This window comes from Equus caballus, chromosome 27 (assembly GCF_041296265.1).
Source record: "Equus caballus isolate H_3958 breed thoroughbred chromosome 27, TB-T2T, whole genome shotgun sequence".
NCBI classification, from domain to species: Eukaryota; Metazoa; Chordata; class Mammalia; order Perissodactyla; family Equidae; genus Equus; species Equus caballus.
The window spans coordinates 17,016,739-17,038,908 of NC_091710.1; the positions used below are offsets into that span (position 1 = coordinate 17,016,739).

General features: G+C 39.3%; 1 long non-coding RNA gene, 1 other non-coding gene and 2 pseudogenes across 2 annotated transcripts in view; 2 read left to right on the forward strand and 2 right to left on the reverse strand.

Annotated features, from left to right (window-relative positions):
• The window catches only part of LOC138921105 (uncharacterized), a 72,356-nt gene extending 60,909 nt beyond the window's left edge, over positions 1 to 11,447 (reverse strand). Inside the window, exon 1 of the long non-coding RNA XR_011433388.1 lies at positions 11,098 to 11,447. This is a non-coding gene — a long non-coding RNA (uncharacterized lncRNA). The remainder of the gene's footprint in view (positions 1 to 11,097) is intronic.
• OR4C258BP (olfactory receptor family 4 subfamily C member 258B, pseudogene) lies at positions 6,343 to 7,271 on the forward strand (annotated as a pseudogene).
• LOC111772058 (small nucleolar RNA SNORA18) lies at positions 9,459 to 9,588 on the forward strand. The gene has a single exon (XR_011433430.1). It is a non-coding gene; the product is annotated as a small nucleolar RNA SNORA18 (small nucleolar RNA).
• Positions 21,007 to 21,957, reverse strand: OR2AE1GP (olfactory receptor family 2 subfamily AE member 1G, pseudogene; annotated as a pseudogene).

The window sequence follows — 22,170 nt, forward strand, 5'->3', positions numbered from 1 at the left end:
GACCACACAGGAATGATACCCATCTTTGGGAGATAGCACTGCTCATACCTTATGTAATGAAAAGGCAGAAATTGTGGTTTCTCAGAAGAAAATCAAGTTTCAATTACTCCAAGAAGGAAAATGGACTTGTGTCCAGCAAAAACAATCAATTCAGGGCCTATAAGATAGTTTTTTATAACTCATCTTTAGCATCCTTATGATGAAGGCAGGATAAATCTACAGAAGTATTTAGACATTTTTATAGCAAAACAAATATACACCAAAGGTTGAATACATCATTCTTTGGGGGCTATATTCCACACAACAGCATGAGAAATATCATACTCTATTATAAGAACAACCTGACATTTTCAGTGTCCCAGCTGATGTCTCCCAGGGCTGTTGATTCTAAATGCTGTTGAGGCACATAAATGAAAGCGATTCCTAAAGGAGCATTTGTTGTATCCCAAGACCTGACCTCACATCTAACTCTGCCCTAAATTAGTGGTTTTAGTGTAGTTCAGAGAGAATCTTAACCTATTTTTTTAACCATTACTCAGGTAATTTTTCAGAAAAGGTAATTAAAAAATGTTACTCAAATTATTTTCAATTAGGCTTGAATTGTTTTAATCATTCATTCACCTAGTAAACAATTGATAATTTGAAGCACAATGTGAACTGTTGTTTATAAATATTTACTATTGTAGATATGCTGTAGAACAAGATAGTCACGAACCCTACCCTCGATGACTATCTACAATTTCCAGAACTCAATAAGAGTTTGAAGAATAAAATAGGATTTTTTCCTGGTTTCTGGTCTTTATGCAACATTTTCCTATTTTTAATTTCTCAATGATTGATCATTTCAATCAGGACGTTCATCTATCTGAGTTTTACACACTAGTACTCATGTGGCCTTCTTATGCAGAAGATTCGCTCGCTTCTTCCTGAGAGACTAATCCTTTGGATTTCAAATCACTGTGCTTTCATGATTTTACTCATGATCCTTTAAGCATGCTTCTTAAGAATCTTCAAAAATTCTTTTAAATGTTCGTGAAACTCTACATTTTGTCGTTTGCTCATTTCTCCAAACTACCCATTTACTTTGGGTGACCTCACCCAATCTCATGATTTAAGCTATCACTTACCAGTAAAGATTTCCCAATCTAGTTCTACAGCCCTAACTTGAGATTCACAATTTTAAAAAAAGCCAACTGTCTACTCAACATGTTCCCTTGTATATAAGGTAATTTCGACCTGACCCTGTCATCATTGCCCTATTATTCTAAACTCCCCAACCTGAGATACCACTGCTAGCCATTAGAAATTTTTTTCCTCATCATCACTGTCTAGTACTACCTGGTTTTCAATTTGGGCTAGTGTCACGAAAATGTGTGGAAAGAAGACAAACCATGGAAAAAGAGAGTGATTAGATCTCCCCATTGAACTTATTAAATATGCAATTGGGCAAGCTGCTTAATTTCTGTGAGTTTTATTTTTTTATATGAAATGTCATTGTTAACACCTACCTCATTGAATAGTTATGTAAATGAAATGATATAACTTATGTAGGGTGATAAATAGAGTCTAATATACAAAATGTATTCAATAAATATTTGGTGAAGTAACATTGTTTCAATAAAATGTATTCCAAAATAAGTGTCTGTTTACTAACATTAATTAGCAAAATAAATAGAAATGAATTCAAAAAAATATGAGATATCTATTCAATGCTCAGTATGCATGTTAATTCTCAGTATAAATTTGTGGTTCCTTCATGAAGAATGGCTATAGCACACAGAATAGAACTTCTCATTGCGGGACACCATACTGCCTTCCCTGGATTGTACTTGCAAATAAATTACGAGAGCTAGGAAAGTGTCTCTCCTAATGCCCAGAGGGGAAATTTAGGGAACTAGGTGGGAGCAGAGTAGTTTCTTGCTGATCTACTTCCTCTTCCACCACAGACTCTGTTTTTCCTTCTTCCTCTTCTCTATCACCCTCTCTGCCATCCATTTATGTTTTGCTCTTCTTCCCCTGATATCTTTGGTCAGCCTAACACACATAACACCTCTAAACCCTTGTTTGTATTTGGATACCGAGTGTGAGGAGGGTTCACTTTCTCTTTTGTGGGCTACATAGACAAATTAAAAGTTAAATTTATTACAGCATGTGGGATGCTTCTGATTAGCAAAGAAAAGGAAACTTTAGCGCATACTACTCTCTAGGATGCTTATATTTTACATCATCACGTCAAAATATTCCCTCAGGAATTAAGACGGGGAATTTTTCTCCCAGTATTCCGTGGGATGGCTGCCTTCAAAAAGGGAAGGAAAGACTTGACACTACTATAGAGTGTTCTAACAGGTAAGTGACAGGTTATTTACATCTTTGTACCCAGAAAGGCATCATTACAGAATAATGCAAATTAGTTTTTAAATATATTTTATGTGTGTCTATATTGCTCCTACTTCCTCTGATAAAGGAACAGATAAAAGAATAAAAGAACAGATAAAAGAATAATGTTTTTAAAAAGTTTACTCTTAATATAGTAAATAAATAGAATCAAATATAAGCTTTAGAATAAAAAGGTCTTTTGAACTCAACAAATATGTTATGAGCACAAAGTATGTGAAAAGCCATCATTGTTGTGCGTGGATACAAGGAGGAATTCCATGCTCTAAGGTTTACCACAGATTCTTGAGATGGCCGGGTAAAAAAGTTCACAAAAGCTTTTCATGTAAGGTAGCTGAGCAAGATAAGTCCTCACTAGGGGCATTAAAAGTTAGAAAAGATTACGCCTGATTAGAGCTTAGAGAAAAGGTTAATAGAGGTAGTGACCTTCACATAGCTTCTGCAGAATGTCATCTCCAAGTGACAGCTTTAAATATAATGTTGTTTGTTACAGTATAGAATTACTAATCTCTGCATATTTCTAAAATTATATCATAAGAATAGAATTTGCAGTTTACATGCATCTCAGATTTAGTTTGAAAAACTGAATAACCACTACTCATGGAAAATTCAGAAATGACAATGTGCAGGCTAAAAACTATGTAAAGAAGAAGAAAGGTAATGTCCCATATGTGGGGGAGGGGAGCTTTTTCTCATTCTTTAATTTGGGCTTTTGAGGGATAAAGAATCTTGGGTCAACCTGTTAACCTTCCCACAGAAAATGGTAAATTTTGTGTATACATAAAATGAGATTCTCCCAAAGATAGAATTCTAGTGTAGCCAAATCAGGGAGGGGTGAGTAGTTTAAGAGACAGTTGTTAAGGAGAGTAAAGATTCTTACTGTGGCCTCTGCAATAAAACAGATAGGATAGGTTAGAAAGATCCACCTAACACTCTATTCCACTCTCATCTATTTTCCACCTTTATCTCTCTGCTTTTCTTTCGGCTCTTTTCTGTTACCTCCCCATCCAACACATTGTTTATTATTGTTTTGACAAATTTAGCCATGCTAAGTTTGGCTAAACTTGTTTCAGGTAAGTACAATAGTTATTAAGTTGTGCTATTTTATTAGTGTTGTCTTCAGATCACTGTTACCCATTTTTTGTGTCAGATTCCTTTGAGAACCTGATGAAAGGTGTTAACACACCTCTGGAAAAAATCTACATATGATCATCCACATAGACATGAACAAAAACATAACCAATATCAGGAGGATATGAAAAATGTCAAGGCTCTCATATTCTTTAAGGGCCAAGGATTCATGATAAAAAATGGTTAAATGCTAAGATGATCATTTTTATGGGTGTCAGGGTCTCAAATCTTGCATGGCCATGTGGTGCTGTTCAGACTACACCATCTTCTACTCCAGATTGTGGAGATGATTTACTAAGTTATTTAAAATTCATCTCAGTATTTTTTTCTGAATTTATAAATTGGGAGTATGTTTGTCTGCCTACCATGCATAATAGAAGGCCACAGAAGATTAATGATGTGAATGCATTTTGTAATCAGAATAGCACTAAACCAATCAGATAAATATATTAAGAAGTAATTGAGAAGGTTCAATTTAAAAACATTTACTCAGCACCTACATTGTACAAGACATTGAGTTTTGAACTGTGGAGAATACCTAATTTTCAAAGATTTTTATTCCAAAAAGGAAGCTAAAGAGAGAGCGCATACAAGTGAATTTAACTAATATTATGTAATATTATAAGAAAAGCTATCAGAGAAGCCCTTAGGGAACAGGAGAGAGAATTTATTTTATCATAAAGCAGTCACTGAAGGCCACGAGATGTTTCTTAGCAGTTGGGTCCTGGAGTTTTGGGACAGTTGAAGTAGTTAGAAATGAAGCAACATTCTAAGAAGGAAGGAGACTATTGATTGAACTGCTGACTAAATATCTATGAGAACTCATAATTATTAATAAGTTAATGAAAATATATGTATTTATAATTCTTAAGTTATCTTAAACAATATATGTCCAGATGTATAAATAAACTTGTTCCTACGGCCAGCCCCATGACCAAGTGGTTAAAGTTCCACGTACTCCACTTCAGTGGCCCAGGTTTGTGGGTTTGGATCCTGGACCTATTCGACTCATAAGCCATGCTGTGGAAGCATTGCATATACAAAAATAGAGGAACACTGGCACACATGTTAGCTCAATGTCAATTTTCCTCAAACAAAAAAAAGATACCTGTAACATTGGCAACAGATGTTAGCTCAGGGCAAATATTACTTAGCAAAACAATAAAATAAAATAAACTTGTTCTAGAAATGAACATACTAATTGGGTTGATAGCACAAATCAAAAGTCATACACTCAAAGAAGTGGCCACAATTATGGGACTTAATTCCAAGTACAAATATTTCATGATGGGTCACTCTTTCAAATTAAGAAGGAAAGAATGAGCTTATGGTTTTGATTAAGATACTAAGGATCAGTTTCCTCATAGTTGAAGATCTTTGTCAAAAGTTTCATTGTGCAAAGAGAGTTTTTTAAAAATCTTTGTATCCTAATATAAATTACTTCATCAGACACTTTCCTGAGAGTAGTTTTTGATTTGGAGGAACATAAGGTATATTTCAAGTGGGCTCAGGAGAAGAAAGCTTACCAAGCGAGAGGAAAAGATGTATAAGGGAAATTTGCATCTGTTTACTCTATCATAGTCTGTGCTTTGGCCACTTACAACTTTCAAGACAGTGTATTGAAGGATTGAAGTGGAACACAATGAGATACGTAAACCTTCCAAACTTTTTACTTGCATATAGTCCCTTTCAAAATTATCTTGAAAAGAATGATGTAGATAAAAAGTTTTCTTCTTAGAAGTGAAGGCAGTGATAGTATTCCTTTCTAAGTTTGAAAAAAGAGAAATATTCATTGAAATAAATTAAATTTCAAAGTTAAATCATCAGTGACTCAGCCAGGACAGAAATAAATTGAATGAAGTGTTACTGACTGTCCACTACTCTTGTTGTCTAAAATTATATCTCCTCCCCTCCTCTGAATCTCTAGTTTGTTACAAGAACAAAGGAGTTTTCAGGTGCTTGGATAATACAAACTCTACCGGAGATTACAACCACCATCTGATCCTACATGAACAGCGTGTGTGGTGTCCTCCCAAAATCACTTCAGATGTAAAATGTTTAAGTTAAACACCTGAATTATGAAAACAAGAACTGTTGAGTTATAACACCCCTCTTTCATTTTTATGCAACCTTAGGGACTTTGGGTCCTCTAAGGGATGTCTTTCAGAAATGGGAAAAAGGAAAAAATAGAAATAAGGATATTTGAGATATTGCCAACTATTAAAGAATATTCACTTCTCTACATTAGTATATATCAAAGACTAAATATCATAAGAGCACCACAAGGTAACATCATATTATTTAGAGGATATAAGTACTTCCTGTTTCTCTTTTCAAGCTCTAATATCTGGAAATTAGCATCCAGTGAAGGGATGCATAATATATATTAAAAAATAGACATTTCTAGAATTATGTGTAACAAATATGCAATGATAAATATATGTGTAAAGAAGATACTCTTCATGGGTTGGGGCTGGGGTATAATTTTCCATTTGTATTATGAGCTTCCAAAAGTAGTCAGATATATCCAAAATCCCAAGAGATACACCATCCAAACATGGATGTCAATTTATTAAATATGGAAAAATAATTAATTTAATAATAAAATGGAGCCACATTACAAACTGTGGAACAAAGTGTTGAGGTAAGTTACTAAGAAGCAACAGCTAAAATGCCCATGATAAGGAACATTTATTTTTCTTCAAATATTCCATAACATCATATATCACACTATATGTTACACATACAACCCTGAATTAATTCACTTATATTTTACAGATGAACCGTTTCACACTCCTTCTTCTCATTCAAGAAATCATGCAGCTGAATAATAATGCGACTGAGTTCATTCTGCTTGGGTTAACCCAGGAACCTGTTAGGAAGAAAATAGTGTTTGTCACTTTCTTACTTATCTATTTGGGGACTTCGCTGGGTAACTTTCTGATTATTGCTACCATCAAGACCAGCCGGGTACTTGGAAGTCCAATGTACTTCTTCCTTTTCCACTTATCTTTATCTGATACCTTCCTCTCTACATCCATAGGACCTAGAATGGTTGTGGATGCCCTTTTGAGGAAGACCACTATCTCTTTCAATGAGTGCATGATCCAAGTCTTTTCATCACATTTCTTTGGCTTCCGGGAGATCTTCATCCTAATTATCATGGCTGTTGACCGCTTTGTGGCCATCTGTAAGCCCCTACATCACATGATCATCATGAGCCATCAAGTCTGTGGTGGATTGGTGACTGTAGCCTGGGTGGGGTCCTGTGTACATTCTTCAGCTCATATTTTCTGGCCTTGAGTTTACCCTTCTGTGGTCCCAATGTGATGGATCACTATTTCTGTGACTTGCAGCCTTTGTTGAAACTTGCCTGTACAGACACCTATGTGGTCAATCGACTCTTGGTGTCTAACAGTGGGGCCATTTGTACAGTGAGTTTTGTCATGGTGATGTTCTCCTGTGTTATCACCTTGCATTCTCTGAGAAACCACAGTGCTGAAGGGAGGAAAAAAGCCCTCTCAACCTGCATTTCTCACGTTATCATGGTCATCTTGTTCTTCGGTCCTTGCATATTTATATACACACGGCCTGCAACCACCTTCTCCATGGACAAGATGATAGCTGTGTTTTATACAATTGGAACACCTTTGTTCAATCCTCTGATTTATACACTGAGAAATGTAGAAGTGAAAAATGCCTTGAGGAAAATATGGAACACGAAGTTGATCTCAGGTAACAAATGATGAATAGAAGTTTCAAATTTTCTTTATCATTAGGATTGATCAAAAAAGTCCATAGAGAATATTGTCCTCTTATTGCAGAGTTAACATTATCCTAACGTGGGGCATAAGAATTAGTTTCTTCAAGAAGATAGGCGATATGAACACATATACTGATTAGCATTGAGTCAATTTTATATAGAAATAGAGACAGCCCCAGCTAGAAACAGTCATGTAAGACATATGCTTTACTCTGCCTCTCTTGCCTGCCTAATAGCACTGTGTTGTGATCTAGTATTATCTCGGCCTTTCCTCATATTGATTCTTTGTGTTCTCTATTTATTCTTACACTTCTATATGCTTATATCCACAGCCTGGCAAGGGTTCCTCCAAACTGTTCATTTATTAAATACTGTGGGATCATAATGTCTATCATGAACCTTCAACTTGGTTGTTCTTCCTGACTCAAAGAAAGCACCAGATTCAAATAATTATAGAAACTTCATGTTGTAAAGGACAAGACACGTAATGTAGATAATCTCTCTTCTATGTCCTGTGGTTATACTTTGAATTGTTACCATATGTTTACTAAGATCCTTCTAGAAGAGTGACAGAACACTGTAAGAACAGTCACCCTTCTGAAGGAGTCTTTTTTATCTTAGGAAGGTTCTGATTATTTAGGTTATACTCAATATTATTCTGTTTGTAAAAATTACTTTTTGCTTCTAAAATGATCCATTCTAATTTTGGGGAAGTTTTAAGTTTTCTCTTGAGTCATCCCAATTATAATAATTTGTTCATAAGATGAGGTTCTTATGATTATGGCATAGATGGCCCAAATTAATATGGATATATTTATATGGCCTAGAAGAGTATATGCAGTTGACAGTAGGGAACTTGAAAATAAGAATTGATTAAAGAAATAATATTGTAACCAGAGGAGGATTTTTAGGCTTTGGAGCAGAAGAGTTACATCACTGATATGAATTATTTTAGTTAGATTTAATATAATCCAGAAAAGAGAGTAATTTGAATGAGACTGAGATATTTGAATGAAAACTATGTTTATGCAATGGAGATGGATATCACCATTTGTCACCATCCATCAGCACCACAGACTAATTGTATGAACAGTAAGAATCTTCTGATTTCAATTTCTATTCTTGTTTTTATTTTTATCCATAAAGAAAATTCAAGGAGTATTTTTGTTTATTTGGAACTTCTATCTCTATTTATAAATTACTTAATTATATTAAGATTACTAGTTTTATATTAATTTTATTGTACCAGGAACTTTAGAATTTCTTTAGCTTGAGAAAATGAGCATCTATTTCTCCGTGTGGGAATGTAAAACTCTGAATTCCACAATAAACTCTAGTGACATATATACATCACTTTTTTCAGATTCTATGAATTTCAAGGCTACTTCATCTCAAGCATTTATTATTGGTCACAGCTGCTGGAGTTTGATTCTGCTCTTGTAAGCTTTGCAAAATAGTCATTTCCAGTTGGCATAGTTTTACTTGATGTCTTCTATTTCAAGACAAAGTAATTATGAAAAGGGGTGTATATTGGATCCAATTTAGGTGCCTCCCGAGATACACTCTATCTAATATATCTTGTGGACATACTTTTAACACAGAGCTTCCATGCCCACTGTCGCCACTTCTCCTGCCCACAGAAATTCTGGTCTAATTTTTGTCCAGGATTTTATAATAAAGATGACAGAACTGTAAAGATGACTGAACATGCAACCTAACTAGGAATTTTTTGTTGAAGTCAGTATTCTGATAAGAAAAGAGTGGGGCTCTGAGATCTAGACAGACATAATTGTGCAGGGCAGGGTGAAAACCATGAAATCACAAATTATCTTGCATCCTCTTTATTATTGTAAGCAGCTTCCTCTCCCTTGAAAGAGAGGAAAGAACAGTCTTCCTTAGCCTAGACACCATGCCATTACCTTATTTGAAGAAATTGTTATGCAATGGTATTTGCTTTCCTCGTGGGCTTCCTCCTACACCCCTTATTGCTTCCAACCAGCTAACCAGGGGAAAGCTGCAAGAAAGTCTAAGCAAGAATGTACATTCTTGCTCTAGGATAAAATGAAATGCATGAGAAATTGCAGGACTTTGGGGCTAAGTACAAGTGTGAACCATGGGAGCACTTCATTATGGGAGACGTTAAGACAGAATGGCAAAATATAAATCTTGAATTGAGGTCTATCCAATGGGGCTTTTTCTGTAGACTCACACTATTGGAAATGGCTTGTCAAGCAACTATGTGGTTTGCTTTACTCACAGAACTATTTGTTAGATCTGTGGGAAAGAACTACAATACAGAGTTCCTAAAAGTATAAAAGACCCAATAGTTGACTTTTTTTAATCTTAGGTATTGACAGTATCGTAAATATCTGTACTATTTTTTGGTGTGGAAGCTTAGGAGTGAATATGATTTGAACTTAATTCATATTTAGAAGACCCTAAAGTAAATTTCTTGAAGAAATTAATTCCCAAAGTTTCTAGGTGGGACATTTTTGAAGTGTGTCATCAGTATATCCATATTCAAGTGGAGATAAAATAAACTCAACTAAAAAATTGTCGGCTGACTAACATGACAACTGTGGATTAAACATGGGTTATATTTATTTGTTTATTTATTTTTATCTTTTTTATCATTCTTAGAAATGCTTATTACAAGTATTCTTAAAGAGTTCTCTACATTCATTACAGAATGGTAAAACTTCCATTGACTGATATAACAGTGTTCTCACTGCATTTTTTAAATTCCTCCTTTTCTAAGGGAATCATATTATAATATGTACCAACTTAACATATGCACCTTAAATTTACACAACGTTATATATCAGATATACTTCATCTAAAAAAAAAAGCATAGGGTCTTTGGAAAAGGGCTGTTGCGTAGATGAATCTTGACTCAAATTTTGGTGGAACTAAAGTAAGCTTGATGGGCAGTGGAAGGAATTATATGTAAAATTCCCTAAATAAAAATTTATTGACTTTAATCAGCCATAAGAAATGATGAAATTCGGCCAATTGTGACAACGTGGATGGACCTTGAGGGTATTATGCTGAGTGAAATATGTCAGAGGGAGAAAGTCAAATTCCACATGATCCTCTCCAACCAGGCTGGGAGGTCCAGTACGTCAAACACTCTGTCAGTCTTGCTCCTCAAGTGTCCAGACCACTGAACACACGCCGACCAGAGGAAAGGAAGGACTTGTCCCAAAGTCAACTCTCCAGACTTTCTGTGGAAGGAGGGAACGAACGCAGCACCCTCGCGCCTCACGCTTTCTTTGCCATACTTTCAAGTGTGGGACACATACCTGTGCTCACAACGCTCCCTTGACAGCCCCCACTGCACCCCTAACAGGTAGACTTCCACACCGTCAAGGGCTTTGGAAAGCACTGGCTCTGCACACAAATATGATGTGGCCCTCGACAGGCCACTTCCCCTGAACCGGCCTGAGCTTCAGGTGCACAACAGGCTTCATGAAAACCCCAACGGAACGTAGCCTCTCAAAGAAGGAGACCTGCACTCCTCAGAACGCATGGAGACCAGTGTCGTTAGCGACTTCGCGTCTGTCCTTCCAAGAAGCCACGACAACGGGTGCCACTTCAGCGCCCGACTCCCGGGCACCGCACCCCCAGGCTGGCCCCGTGCCCGGCACACACCTCCCGTTCCATGAACGCGTGAAGCGCACGAAGAGACCCCCTCGCTCCCCGCGCCGCTCAGCTGTCCCGCCACCTGACGGGCACCTCTCGGCGCACAAGCCTATTCCTCAGGGACACGCTCGCCTCCCACCAGCCCCCAGGCCCACGCCCCCAGGTACCTCTCCCAGATGGCATCCTCTTCGCGGGCGCCCTGGTCGTCCGTGTCCGGTGAGCAGGAAGAGCGGGAGCTGAAGGAGGGCCTCCTCAGGCTAGTGGCCGTGGCTGTGGAGGGCCCGGGCTGCTGTGCCCAGCGGGGACACGGAGCGGCGTCCACGGACGCCGGGGGAACGGACGAGCCCGGCACGGGAGAGAGCAGCAGAGCGCGGCCGGACTACGCCGGGCTGGGCTCTGGGCAGGCAGGCGCGGCTCGCCGACGCCTCCCACGCCTCCCAGGACGGCGGCCCAGCAGCCGCGCGCTCCCCGTGCGCGCCGCCGCCCCCACGCTCCCAGGCCGCTGCCCAGCCCCCCCTCCGGCGGTGGACTGTGGACAGCGACAGGGACACCCTCCTGGGAGAACTCCTGTGGCCCCGCCCACACGCTGCCCGGCCGTTGCCCCGCCCCCCCTCCGGCGGTGGACTGCCCACAGGGACAGGGACACCCTCCTGGGAGAACTTCTGGGGCCCCGCCCACACGCTGCTTCCGACCTTCGAGGAGCCGCAAGGTGCGCTGACAGGGACGCAGGGTCCCCGCCAAGCTCGCTCTCGGCGAACTGCAGCCTCCTCCCTTGGCTTTTACTTGAATGTCACACCCGAAACCATGCAACGTCTACAAGAAAACATAGGCAGTATGCTCTTTGCCATCAGTCTTAGCAGCCTATTTTCAACTACCACGTCTGACTGGGGAATGGAAACAAAATACAAAAGGAACAAATGGGACTACATCAAAGTCAAAAAAATCTTCTGCACGGCAAAGGAAACCATCCACAAAACCAAAACACAACCTAACAACCGGGAGAAGATACTTGCAAACCATATATCGGATAAGGGGTTAATATCCAAAATACAGAAAGAACTCATACATCTCAACAACAACAAAAAATCAACAACGCAATTAAAAAGGCGGGCCAAAGATCTGAGCAGTGATTTCTCCAAAGAAGGTATACGGATGGCCAACAGGCCTATGGAAAGGGGCTCAACATCATTAGCGATCAGAGGAATGCAAGTCAAAACTACAAGGAGATGTCACCTTCCTCTGGTCAGAATGGCTCTAATTAACAAGACAAGAGACAAGTGTTGGGGAGGATGTGGAGAGAAGGGAACTCTCCTGCACTGCTGGTGGGAGTGCAGACTGGTGCAGCCACTATGGAAAGCAGTGTGGAGTAGCCTCAGAAAACTAAGAATACATCTACCATATAGATGATCCAGCTAGCCCACTGCTGGGTATTTATCCAAAGAACTTGAAAACACCAATGCAGAAAGACACATGCACCCCTAGGTTCACCGCAGCGTTATTCACAACAGCCAAAACTTGGAAGCTACCTAGGAAGCTACCTATCAAGGGAAGAATGGATAAAGAAGATGTGGTATGTATACACAATTGAATACTACTCAGCCCTAAGAAATGATGAGATCCGGCCATTTGTGACAACCTGGATGGACCTTGAGGGTATTATGTGAAGTGAAATAAATCAGAGGGAGAAAGTCAAACACCGTGTGATCTCACTCATAAGTAGAAGTTAAAAACAATGACAAACACACACAGAGCAATGGAGATTGGATTGGTGGTTACCAGAGGGGAAGGGGGGAGGGGAGAGAGCAAAAGGGGCGATGAGGCTCACATGTGAGGTGACGGACTATAATTAGTTTTCGGGTGGTGAACACGAGGTAATCTACACAGAATTCGAAAGATATTACAAAGGACATCTGAAAGCTATATGATGTTAGAATCCACTGTTACTGCAATAAAATAAAATAAAATAAAATAAAATAAAGAAGTGTAGGAGCCTCAAGAGGCTAACAGGCTTTTGAAAAGTTATTCTAGGGACTTTTATGGTTTAGCTCAGGGCGGCAGACACCAGCCTGAGACACAGCTGTGACATAGCCACTAACTTCAACTAAATTATATTCCGACTGGAGGGAAATCAAAACTACTGTAATCATAATTGATTGAAGGCTTCACTTACCACCAGATCCTGTGCTAACCGCTTTGCACCAACTGCATCATTTAATCCTCACATCCGAAAGGCAGGTTACCGTTATTCTCCCCATTTTAAGGGTGAGGAGGCGGAAGCAGAAAGATGGCAATCTGCCTGGAATTCACATAAGGATTCTCTATGTAATGACATGACTTTTGGACAAGATTTAAAGGTTTAACACATTACAGTGGAGATGCAGATCCCACTATCACAGAACGTGAAAAACACTGAGTCCTGCAAACTGTATTAAAACACTAATTATGGATCCGCACAATCTCTTGGCCTGTTTTTTCAGATGAGGGAACACCCAGTGTGAAAACCCGTTGAGGAGATGTCTGCAGAGGAGGACTATGTCTGGTCTTTAAAGCCGGGAACTATCCCAGTAGATTCTGAGTCAGTGGGTCCAGAGTAGGCCTTGAGCGTCTCTGTTCTTTTCAAAAGCCCCACAGGCTACACTTCCGTGCCCTTGGAGTTGGGAAGTACAGTCATGCCCTACATCAGGATGTTTCAGTCAACAACGGGGGTCCCATCAGATTAGTCCCATATGGCCTAGGTGTGTAGGAGGCTCTGCCATCTAGGTTTAGGAACTCCGTGGTGTTTGCACAGTCTCGAGATTGCCTGACCATGACACACTCCTCAGGAATTATCCCCACTGTGAAGCAAGGCATGACTGTACTGCCTTAGATCCTCCACGGTTCCAGACCCTGCACTGTTTCCATGATTGCACACGCAGAGGGCACGGTGTCTGAGGCAGAGAGCAGCTGGAATCACAAAAGCTCTCGACAGAGAGTCAAGGAATGGCGTGCTCTGCTTACACGACTCTCTACTTTTCTCTGTGTCTGAACCATTCCATAGCTAATCTGCTTTTTCTAACCGAGCAGCTTTGCAAAAAAAAAAAAAAAAAAAAAGGTTACCAACAAATACTTAACAAACAAACATAAACGATACATGTGAAATAAGCCTAACCCTACTATGCTACTGAAAAGGCTTTTATTTCCCTGGGATAATTTGGACAGCCTTAGATTCTTTTCCCAAGAGCAGCGAAGTCGAGGGAGATTTTTTCTAATTCCACAGCGCTACAGATGCAGTCAGTAGCAACTGCAAGCTGGAAAGGAAACAAAGTTGGCTGTAATCCATTCCAGTTCACACGTTTCACCAGGGACAGCCTCCAAGCCTTTAATACTTATGTATGCATTTATCCATTTATTTATTCAACCACTACTAACGCCTACTAAAGGCCAGACGCTGCTCTAAGTACTTTACGGATATGAAATATCCTTTAACCTATTTTCAGATTTTAACAAGACTTCCCTCTGATTTCTTTAGATTCCTTGCTCTGTCTCCAGCAATAGCTGTGGCCCTGCATCCATGCAAGCTCCCCCACAAGGAAACCGTGGAGACCTAGTAGGGAGTCAGAACTTCTACACCAACCTAAAGAGATGAGGAGATCTTCCCTCATCATGTGCCATCAGAGGCTGAGTAGAAAAATTTGATTTCTACCTCCCTTGCAGTAACAAGACAGTGTCCCCAACTCTTTCTCAGCCAGAACTATAGCAGACAAAGCTACATAAAACAGAAGGTTTAAATAAAATCCAGAACCTCAAAAACCAAAAAAATCCAGGGCCTCATATCACAATACACAACTTGCTCCAGTTTCCATCAAAAATCACTCGTCATAGCAAGAAACAGTAAGATCTCAGACTGAATGAAATAAGAACACCAACAGCTGGTAACATGAGGATCACAGAGATATCAGAATTATCTAATAAATATTTTAGAGTAACTATGATAAAAAATGCTCCAATGAGCAATTTTGAAGTCACTTGAGACAAATGAATAAATAGAAAGCCTCAGCAAAGAAATGGAAGATTTCAGCAATGAACATCAGTGTCAGTATCCTGGTGGTGACATTGTACTAGAGTTCTGTGCCATGTTACCATTGGAGGAAACTGGGTAAAGGGTACACAGGATATCCCTGTATTATTTCTAACTGCATGCGAATCTGCAATTACCTTAAAATAAAAAGTTTAAGTTAAAAATTACATAGCTCACATTTAGGAAAACAGACTGAAACACAGCATTTTTATGTCAATTAATACCCAGAAATTTAGGCTTATTGAAGATCAAGGTGTGGTTATTCTGTCCCATCTCATTGTTGATAATCAGTCAATTAGTTATTCAATAGGTAACTGTGTTTGTATTCACCAATATGTATATTCAACAAAAACATATTGAGTGCCTATTGGGTGCAATACACCATGTTAGGAGGAAGTAATACCAGCTACAAATACCAGTTACTGAGAGACTACAATACAGGAATATACATATGTACTCATTTTTTTCCATAAAAATACTTATGGGGGTAGACGTTATCATCATGACCTTTTTTTTCTGGGAGTTGAGTTTACTGTGACTATAAATATTTAAAAGTTAAGCCCATGACCCTCAAAAATACAAAATAAACTTCTATCAAATATTTTATTCAACTAAGTAATGTGGAAATCAATGAGATGATCAAAGTGGTTCCAAGAATCACAAACCCTTTTTGGGAAACAGGGGTTTATATAGTTTATCAGTAAAAGCACATTTGACAACACAACATCAACCAAAGAATGTTAGATCAAGGTTGTTAGGTTATATAGAAAATGGTTAAGATCCTAAAGGTCAATAAAACTGTAATCTCTGCTTTATCTTTCTCCTGGACAGAAATCTACAGATTAACATATAACTGCACAATGGGTTCTAATCAAATAGTAAATCATAAAGTCAAACAGATACATTGTTCTAGATAAATGAATAAGCCTTAGGTTGGCTGGTTAGACGATGCTATGGTATGCCAATGAAAGGACATTCAGTCATCTTCTTACATTATTTCCAAGTTTTTAATAATTTTTATGAATGAAATTGATTAATGTTAGACCCCCTAATAAGTGGAAGAGCCCAAACTTCAATACTATTCTAACTCCAAATCTTATTCTCTTTCAAATAAACCACGTTTCCATCGAACATCTCCAGCCTAATGATATAAGCAGGAAAGTAAAGAAAAATTCCAATAAAGTATAAAAAGTGATTATAGAAATATAAGTAGGATGTACTGGGGACATAAGGAGTCAATAAGCCTTACAAAGACAAGGAATGCTACTCAGGTGAGACGATTCAAGCTCAGTCTAGAGACAGGTGTTGATAGTTAGTCAGATGTGGAAGGAAAGAATGATGCCCCAGGAAGAAGAGAAAGCATGTGTTACATGCACTTGTACGAGGATAATGGAGCATTTTGAGAATTGAAGACAGATTTCTTTTAAGGTTTTAATAGTGTTTAAAGATTTCAAAGGGCTACCCACCCAAAAAGGCTCTACGTCCAGATAGGTTCACATGGGAATTTCATCAGATCTTCAGGAAACAGATAATTTTCACGCAATTTGAACTAAACCACAAAATTAATAAGAAGGAAAGCTTCAGGAATTTTGTTGTTTGTTTTTATTGATTATAATTCAATATAAAATTTATACCAATATTTGGACTGTCTTGAACTCATTTCTGCCTCACTATAAGCTGAGTGTTCTTTGAAGTTTTTCCATTTGAAACACTTAAAAAGCCCTAATTGAGTGTAGTGTGCCATTTCTTTATTGTGCTTGATTATATTTTCTAATATTTTATTTAAGGATTTAGGCTTTCATTAATGAGATTGGTTTATAATTCTTTTTAGTGATGAATTAAATTTATGAAATTAAATCTTCAGAAATTCCTCTTGAGAAAAAATATCAAAATACAGAAATATCTATAAATCCTATAATTCTAAGAGTATGACAACTTTTTAAGAGAAAAGATTGTGATGAACATTAAAGTCAGCAAAAGGTATGTAATGGAAAGATCACTGGCTTTGGAGTCAGACAGTACTGAGTAAGGCCAGGACTAGGGAAAGGTAGGTGAGGTGTCTGGGGTACAAAATTTATGGAGGCACTCACTCTCAGGGTCATTCAAGGGCAGGGTTGGCACATGAAAGTGAGTGCTTCCTTAAATTTTGCACCTCCGGTTTTTCATTCCCCTCACCCTAATCTGGCCCCGTGCTCTTAAGTCTGGATCCTAGCCCAGCCCTCACTACCTTCAAGATCCCAGGTGAGTTATTCAAGCTCTTTAAGCCTCAATTATTTTCTTCTGCTAAATGTGTTGATACTGTCCACCTACCTCAAACGATTCTGTAAGAATTAAAGAAAGATATATTATGTGATACATCAAGCAAATTGCCTACAATACCACAGATCCACAATAAAATGTGTACTTTTATCCTCACTACACAACTCCTCTCAAAAAAGGTGATACAGGAAAAGTAGTTAGAAGCAAGATAATCATGCACGTTTTCTATGTTGCTAGGAGTTTGGATTCCATCGAGAATGATGGTTCTCAAAGTGTAGTACCTATACCAACAGCATCAGCCTATCATGAGAACTTATTAAAATTGTAAATTCTGAGTTTCTGAATCAGGAACCCTGATAGCAGGGTGAAGCAACCTGTTTTAACAAGCCATCCAGGTGATTCTAACATGCACCAATGTTTGAGAATCAGTGGTCTAGAAGAAGATGAGTATAACTGTGATATTTTAAGCAAGGAAATTATGTGGATGGATTTAATAATAGAAATATGAATGGGTGTGATTGAATGGGTGAGAGGTGAGAGGGATTCAAGACAGAAGACAGGAAGACTTGTTAGGGAGTTATTTTGTTAAAATAGATGTTATTCAAATCTGAACAAAAATAATAGAAGTGGGAACGAATAGGAGATGGGTGTGCAATAAATTGGATGGCAGAAATGTAATTTTGAAGCTTCAGTGACAGGTTATATCTTGGCCATCTCTATATCTGCAAACCTCTGGAAATTAGGTCACTGAAAGTTATCAACAAGTGCCTGCTTTTGAGGGAGCGAATCGAGGATATGTCCTACCCTACCCATATTTAAGTGATATAAAAGGAGTAATTTTTGTTTCTAAGAAAAAACTAATTCCCTTGCATACAGAAGATGAACAAAAGAGGTGAGGCTAGAGCTCCTTGACCTTTGTTATACCGAGAACACAATAGACACCATTATCTTGGAATTTCTCTCCCTATAGCATTCCTTTATTTGTTGTCTAATCATATCGATTTGGCCAAATGTGAATATTTTGAGGACTCTTAAGAATCATTGAACCCAAGTTAGTGGCACCATGCTTTTCTTGCCAGATATGAAGCAATGTATGAAGTGTCCAGACAATCAATACCCAAATAGTGATCGAGATCATTGCCTCTCAAAAGTTGTGATCTTCTTGGCCTATGGAGATCCTATGGGGATGGTACTTGCCTGTGAAGCTCTTTGCCTGTCTGTCCTCACAGCTGTGGTTCTTGGCATTTTTGTGAAGTATAGCGACACACCCATAGTCCAAGGTATTAACTGGGCTCTCAGCTACTCCTGCTCACCTCCCTCATCCTCTGCTTCCTCTGACCTTACTCTTCATTGGACATTCCAACCCTCCACCTGGATCCTCCAACAAATGTTGTCTGGAATCATGTTTATTGTGGTGGTTCCCACCATTTTGGCTAAAACCATCACTGTAGTTCTGGCTTTCAAGTTCACAACCCCAGGGATAAAGATGAGGCAGTGGTTCCTGTCAGGGGCACCTAATTCCATCATCCCCATCTGCTCATTGATTCAGTTGACTTTCTCTACTCTCTGGTTGGGAAACTCTCCCCCTTTTGTTGATGTACATGCACATTCTGAGCCTACCTTCCCCATAATTCTGTGCGATAAGGGCTCTGTCGTTTTGTTCTACCTTTCCTTAGGATACTTGGGCTCCTTGGCCTTCATGAGCTTCACCTTGGCTTTCCTGGCCAGGAGCCTGCCTGGCAATTTCAGGGAAGCCAAGTGCCTCACATTCAGCATGCTGGTGTTCTGTAGGGTCTGGCTCACCTTCCTCCCTGTGCATAACAGCACCAAGGGGGAGGTCATGGTGGCTGTGGAGATCTTTTCCATCTTGGCTTCTAGTGCTGGGCTACTAGGATATGTCTTTGCCCCAAGAGCTATAAGGTTCTGCTAAAGCCAGATAGGAGTATCCTGCCAGGATTAAGGGGTAAAACAACTCTCACGGAAAATGAATATTCTATGGAATTACTGGATTATACAGTAATTTCATTTTCTAATATTTGAGGAAACGTGAAACTGTTTTCTATAATGGTTGCGCCATTTTACTTTCCCACCAACAGTGCACAAGGGTTCCACGTTCTTCACCTCCTCACCAACACTTGCATTCTGTTTCTTTAATGATAGCCATCCTAATGGACATGAAATGGTGTCTCATTGTAGTGTTTGTTTGTTTGTTTTTATTAAAGGGTGAGATTTATTGTTTCCTGTTTTATTAGATATAGTTGACATATAATATTATATTAACCCAAGGTGTCCAACACAATAATTTATGTATCTATCGTGAAATGATGACCACAGTAAGTTTAGTTAACATCGATCACCTCACAACATTATACATTTTTTCTCGTCAGAAGAACTTTTATGATCTATTCTCTTAGCAACTTTCAAATATACAATACTGTTTTGTGAACTATAGTCACTATGCTGTAAACTATATCCATAGAACTTATCCATCTTATAGCCCTTACTGTCGTCGAATAAGTATCCATAATGTTGGCTTCGATTGTTTTGTTCTCAAATAATCTTATAGGATTCCTGACAAGGGCATTGTTGTGTGTGTAGAGAGGGAGAGGCAGCAGAAGAATAACCCCCTGTCTCTAACTGGGATTGTCAGCTAGCTGTTTATGAATCACTCTTGGGACTTCAGAAACAACCCAGGTATAGTTTGTGTAAAAATTAATTCTACTTGTCATTGGAGTATTACAAAGTAAATCCAACCTCAGGGCTAGGTGGGTAAGATGACACCCAGCTCATGAGGGGTGGCTCACCCAATTACAGATGGCTAAAAAGCTGTTTCTCAGGGGAAAATACTTAGTTGTTGAAGACAGTATAACTTTCCTCTCAAACCTTAAGAGTTATTATTCTGAAGATGGTCCCAGGGATTCATGACATTTTTAACTAGTAGGGAAAGCAGGATATAATAATTTGCCCCTCACTCTGGCATCCCTCAGACCATTAGACCCCAGGAAAGTTCACTGGGATGCCAGGCCTCTGCATATACACGCGATTAATATCTGGCTGAGACAAATGATTCTTACCAAGCTATCCACTGTAGTATTCTTTTTATAATATCTTCAGCTCTTTGAATTAATTACCTTGAATGTCATGTGGGACAGTAAAATAATCCAGGTCCTTTTCATTTATTAACCCATGCAACAAATAGTTATTGAGCAGTTAGTTCATGTCAGGCTCTTTTCTTGACTCTGGTGAAACAATAGTACACAAAGTAAAGTCCTTGCCCTCAGGGAGATTACATACTTGTAAAATAGACAAGTATAATGTAAAGTAATTTTGTGTAACATCTTGTAAAGTAGTGCTACAAAGTGAAAGAAGGGCACACAGAATGGAGAGTACTGCTTTGGATAGGGTAGTCAGGAACATGCTTAGAAATGCTTACATCTAAAAAGAGATAAAAAGGAAATGAGAGAGTGTCAAGCACTTTCAAGGCTTGATATTGGACTTCTCAGTTGGCAGAACTGAGAGAAAACAATGTTTGTTGTTTAAGCCACCCTGTGTGTGGTATTTTTGGAATAGCAACCCAGATGGAGTAAGATAGTACTCTGTGGTGCTTTGATGCCTGCGACCAAGTTAGAATACTGGAATTGTGTGCTGACCACTTCGTTTATGTAGTAGTCATCAGGAACCTGAACCCTTGAAAACTCTTAAAGGTTTACTCAGATCACTGTAAGGAGATTATCCCATTCTATTGCCATACTCAGGGTAACTCCAATTGCTGTCTTTGAGTGATAACATCTCTCCCCAGCACTCTCCTCAGAGCCTTAGCTACATCCTTATTCTGGAGAGTATAAATCAAAGGATTCATTGTGGGAGTAATGATGCTGTAGAAAACAGAACCAACTTTGTCTTGCAATGGAGTGCACTGGGACCTGGGCCTCATATATGAGAACATGCAGGCACCAAACCAGAGGGAAACCACAGTGAGGTGAGAGCTACAAGTGGCAAAGGCATTTCTCTTACTCCCAGCTGCACGCATCTGAATGAGGCTGTGGAGGATGAAGGCATAGGATGTAGAAACCAGCAAGATGGGGAGGAGGAGAAGTAGGATGCTGCTGATGAACACTGTGGTCTCAAAAACAGCAACGTCTCCTCATACCAGCTTCACAACAGCTGGAAATTCACAGTAGAAGTGGTGGATTTTTCAAGGCCCACAGAAAGGCAATTGCATCAACATCACCGTATAAATTAGGGAATTTATGGATGCCCCCAACCATGACATGACAGCCATCATGAGTCCCACCTTTCTCTTCATGAGAGCAGAGTAATGCAGTGGATGACAGATGGCAACGTAGCGGTCATAGGACATGAGAGCTAGGATAAGACATTCAGCACCACCCACAGACAAATAGAGGAAGTGCTGGGTGGCACAGCCCACAAAGGAGATGGACTTCTTGCCAGATAGGTAGTTGGTAGCCATCTTGGGGATGGTTGTGGAGACAAGCATCAGATCCATGAGGGAGGGATGGCTGAGCAGGAAGTACATGGGTGTATGAAGCCGGGGATCGGCACAGATGAGGAGAATGGTGAGGGCGTTGCCACTCACTGCAATAAGGAAGAGCACCATGGTCAGGGAGAAAAGAAAAAGATGGGTGAGGGAGTCATCAAAGAGCCCTTCAAAGATGAAGTCTTCCAGAGAGGTCTGATTCCTCTGCCACATCTCCCCTTTCTCAGTCCCTGGAGAAACAGGAAGTGGAGATGAAGTGTGGTATCAAAAATACTGTGGTTCAGCATACCTGACGATAAGACATTTCATCCATGAAATAATTTTTGGAGAATTTTTTTCTATTTTCAATTATTCATCAGCTCAAATTATTGAAGTACCCTTTTAAAAAAAGAATTTCATGGGGCTGGCTCCGTGGCCGAGTGGTTA